This window comes from Limulus polyphemus, unplaced genomic scaffold (assembly GCF_000517525.1).
Source record: "Limulus polyphemus unplaced genomic scaffold, Limulus_polyphemus-2.1.2 Scaffold6668, whole genome shotgun sequence".
Lineage (NCBI taxonomy): Eukaryota > Metazoa > Arthropoda > Merostomata > Xiphosura > Limulidae > Limulus > Limulus polyphemus.
This window is the reverse complement of record NW_013672278.1, coordinates 28,776-33,606: the sequence shown is the minus strand read 5'-3', so window position 1 is coordinate 33,606 and position 4,831 is coordinate 28,776.

Genomic DNA, 4,831 nt, shown 5'->3' with positions numbered 1-4,831 from the left:
TAGACAAAATGGGGAAGCCAGTAATGTAGGGATTTTATTCTCTATGTAAAGTCGGGACGGCTTAGCCTGCTGTGTGACCATTAGCTGGATCAAGTGATATGTTCACTTGCATCCTATCTTGTTTGGCTCTTTTTCAAGTTCAGTAGCCACCCCTAGATAGCTTTTTTATTTAGCAATGTATCTATAGGTTCATAGAATTGTCTCTTTTCGTCAAAAGTCCACACAGTCTGTTTCAGTCACTTTAGAACCCAATTAACAAGAAAAAATATCCTTCTCTACTCTGTTATTACAATACAATCTGCGATAATGTCATTAAAAAAACGCTACTATATGCTCTTCATTGCTAAATTCTCAATCGCACAGTCTAGACCTATCTCTCTATCTTACTTTGTCTTACTTAACTTCTTGAACTACATTTTGTACACATTTATAAATGTACTGACTAAGGCGTAAAACGTTTTACTCACTACGAGATATTTCGATATAAGAATACTCAATCAAAACAATGAGAAAAATGTAGAAGGTTCCAGTAACATAATTCTAATAATACTAGCTTCAAATCACAACAAAGGAACAAAGCAACGTATGATTCAAACACAGTTACGTAAACAAACCTGCGATAAACTATCACTTCTAAACATAACTAAACTGAACACTTGTGCTATACTTAAATTAAAACAATAGTGTATATCTAACAATAAGCTCCTCTTTAAGGAAAATATTTACAATATTTTTTTATCTTATACACAAGATTGTTTTCAATTCATACACAAAATCTACTCATACAGTTTGCACCAACATTTGCAGTCTTCTTGACGGTTTCAATGTGGAACCTGTAGTTCTGAAGGTACAACGCCAACCTCATGATTCTTGCACTGTCAATTTTGCACCTATGGGTGTATGTAAGTTGCTGATGGTCTGTCTTAATGATGAACTCTTTTCTGTAGAGATAATTATGGAATTTTCAGATGGCAAGTATTATTGCTAGACACTCCCATTCAATCCCAGAATTGTTCTTTTCGCTTTTCAATAGTTTTTTACTGATGTACATTACGGGAAACAGTCCGTCTTCATGTTTTTGCAAAAGTGCTGCTCCAATTCCATGTCTGATGCATCTGTCTCAACGATGAACGGTCTGTTAAAGTCTGGCAAACTTCCTAACATGTTCTTCAACTTCTAGAATGCCATATGCTGTGGTTTTCTCACTTCACCTTGTTGGGTTCACCTTTCATGGTCAGTGGCGCCATGAATTCAGCATAGTTTGGAATAAACTTTTTATAGTATCCCACTAACCCCAGGAAGAATCTGACTTGCTGCTTGGTCGTTGAAGCTGGTGCTCCTCTTTTTCCATGGCAATGTACCTGGTGTCCAACAAAGTCTAGCACAGAATAGCCAATGTACCACTTAAATGATCTGATTGTTATACCTGCTGCTCTCACTCGCTTGAACAGTTCTCTGAAATTCTTCAGGTGGTTTTCCCATTTGTTAGTGTGGGTCAGAATGTCGTCCAAATAATGCTCGATGTTGATGGTTTTATGCAACATCTTCTTCATCATGTGATTAATGTCGCTGCTGATTTGATTATTCCGAATGGCATCCTCTTGAACTGGTAGCATCCATCTGGTGTCACAAAGTCTGTCTTTTCTTCAGATCCTGTCTCCATCTGGATCTGCCAATAACGTTTTCTGAGGTCGATCTTAGGAAAGAACTCAAGTGATGAAGTTGGCTCATGAGTCAATTGTGGGAGGACATCTAGGAGCAAAGAAGATAACTGACAGAATTACCAACAACTTCCGTTGGCTGAGGGTCATCTGAGATGTGACCAGATTCTGCAGGTCATGTGACATTTGCCAAAGGACAAAACCTAGAGGAAAGATAGTCACGGTCCCACTGGGTGAGATTCCTCTCATGGAATACGAATATGTTTCATGAGCAGTATACTTTGTCGTTGCCACTTGTTCAATTGTCTTCTTGAGCTGATTGGCGTCGTTTTTTTTGACACTAGACCTCAGCAAAGATATGAACCTAAAGTAATGAAGAAAGTTTGAAATAAATAGTTTTGTAGAAAAGGATAAACCACATGTAAATCACATTTAGTGAAATTTGTAACTAATCATGAAGTCAGTTTGTGACTTACAGTAATAAATACAGACAGTTTTTTAACTTAAGTTAATAACAGGATTTATAAAATATTTAAAAGAAAATGAAATTCATTTTGCAAGTTTTGTTAATATTGATTAGAGCGTTCAAGATATTTCTTATACTTCATTGTCAGGGCAAATATTTAAATCTCAATAGGAATTAATTATGTAAACAAAATACAGAGAAAAAAATCACATCTATAAGTAAAATCTATGTTCTTCGACATATTTCTACGAAGATCTCAATGTTCTTGTACCGATGGACACGATCTCTTCCTTGGAAGATAATTGGCGATCCAAAACTGTCGATTTTGTACTATAATAACACCTTTTTTCTCCACACCAGCTTACATAACTCAAAATTTATTTTCTGTATCAACTCTTAGTCTTCTCCATGGTCAATGAAGACAAAAACCTGCCATCAGGAAAACTGAAACAGAAAATTTAATAAATTAAAAATGTATAGTGTAAGAGCACGAAACATAGCCTAAAGTAAAGTAAAATTGCATATCGATAACTGGTTGTGTTGAAAAATCTCACTGTGTTAAAAATCAATGTTCCCTTTTCGTCACCTGCTTCAGAATTTTTAAAGCGTATGATTTATGAAAATATATTTTACAAAATAATTAAAAATGATAATATGAATGTATAGTTAAGGTAACTAATAAATATCTTAATTTATTTTTAATAAAAATAATGTACCTTACTGGACAGTACACTTAAACTAATACTTTACCGGTTATTATTTCGAGGTTGCAATTCCGAAGTTAAAATGAAAGTATCTGGACTTTGGCGTTATGCATCGTTTGAAAGTCTTCTGTAATCAGTCATACATGCATTGACAGATTGACCAAAAGAGACATCGTTTGATCCTGCATGCACTACTATAACCTCAAAATGTAGCTTTGTGCTTAACTTCAAACAAACTTAATACTAAGTAACCAGCTAACTGTACTTTGCCTAGTTCTTAACCCAATTTCGTAATACAGGCATCCTTTGCTTACGCCATTTCTTTATGTATGTATACCACACCCAGAGACCTAAATTTTTTAAGTTTCCCTCTTAAACATTATAAAAATACTGAGGCACTTATAAAATTCCCTCAAAGACATCTAATTGCGTCAATAGCTTCCACCCCACTTTTGTTCTTGCTTTAAATGGGTGGAGGAGAAAGATATAGTGGTTAAGGACTTAAAACATTTCTTATCCAGAAGAACGGAAGCTGTTGCTCCCTGTTTCATCTTACACGTATGCTGCTGCACTCTGTTCTATTGCCACAGTGTGTGTGTGCAGACAGATCTTTCCTTTCCTTCTACAGAGTCTTTTTCTCATCATGTCAAGATTCTTCTTCCCTCTGTGGATACACGAGTTGACAAATCCAAAGCTACTCCTTTCTCTGTTTCCAACACAGTATCCAGAGAATACTCGGACCCCTCTCCATCAGTCCTGATGTGCAGGACCATTATTTGGTCATTCACTCAATCACTGGAATTTGATTCATCTGACAGAGACCTGCCAAATCAACCCAGGGCAGTCCCCACGGAGGTCAATATACCTCTTTCTAATAAATATAAACATTATGGTTGAAGGGGAAAACAAAAAGCTATCCACCCAGTTCTCCTACTATTAAATAAAAATGGCCACTTTGTTACAGCGGAACTGTTGAGGTTTCTATTCTAATTTAGATTACATTAAGGCTTTGATTGATTCCTCTCATCCTGTGTGTCTCTCTTTACAGGAAACATTTTTCATACCTGTTTATGCTGTCACCTTTTTGCAATTTTGCTTGTACCAGAACGATAGATATTATGATGGATTGGTTCCTAGAAGTGTGGCACTGCTAGTTGACAAGCATACACCCACCATGTCTGTGCCACTCAATACACCACTGGAGGCTATTTCATCCATGTTTCCATGGGTCGTACCATCACTATATTTTTATGTACCTGTTACCAAAATAACATTATGATCAAACATACCTTGATGATCTTATTGAACAATTGGCGTCCCCTTTCTTTATCTTGGGAGACTTTAATGGACACCATCCCCTATGTGCTGGTGTCAATATTGATGGGAGGGCTCATTCTCTGGAGTGTATGTTTTGGATCACTACCTTTCTTTCTTTGACAGTGGATCATGTACCTATTTTAACACACGAAGTTAGTCTTTTTTACTGCTATTGATCTGTTTGTTTGTTCCCCCTTCCCTTATTCCTTGTTTTTCCTGGAGTGTGGACAATGACCCACGGTGGAAGCTGGAGCAGACTGCTGGCTGTCTTTCACCACTCTTTTGAAACTCAATCCTGTTGTTGTTAGTCTTCCTACTCTTAACGACTGCTTGGAGGCAGTAACTGGTTGTATTGTCAAAGCAGCTGTTTGTTCGATCCCAAAACCTCAACACATTTACCACTGTATCCTCAACCATAGTGGAACCCTGACTGCCAATGGAAATGGAGGCCTCAGAAATGGGCCTGGGATATCTTCCGCAGATATCCCACTCGTCACAACCACATGGCTTTTTAGCAGGCTCGAATACTAGAAGGAGTCTTGGATTAAGTTCACTTCCAAGATATTTTCATCCATCAGTTACAAGGTCGTTTGGGGCAGGATTCGAAAGATCACTGGGAAGTATGGAAAACATATAAGGAACAGATACACACATATTTGACGTATATATATATATATATAATT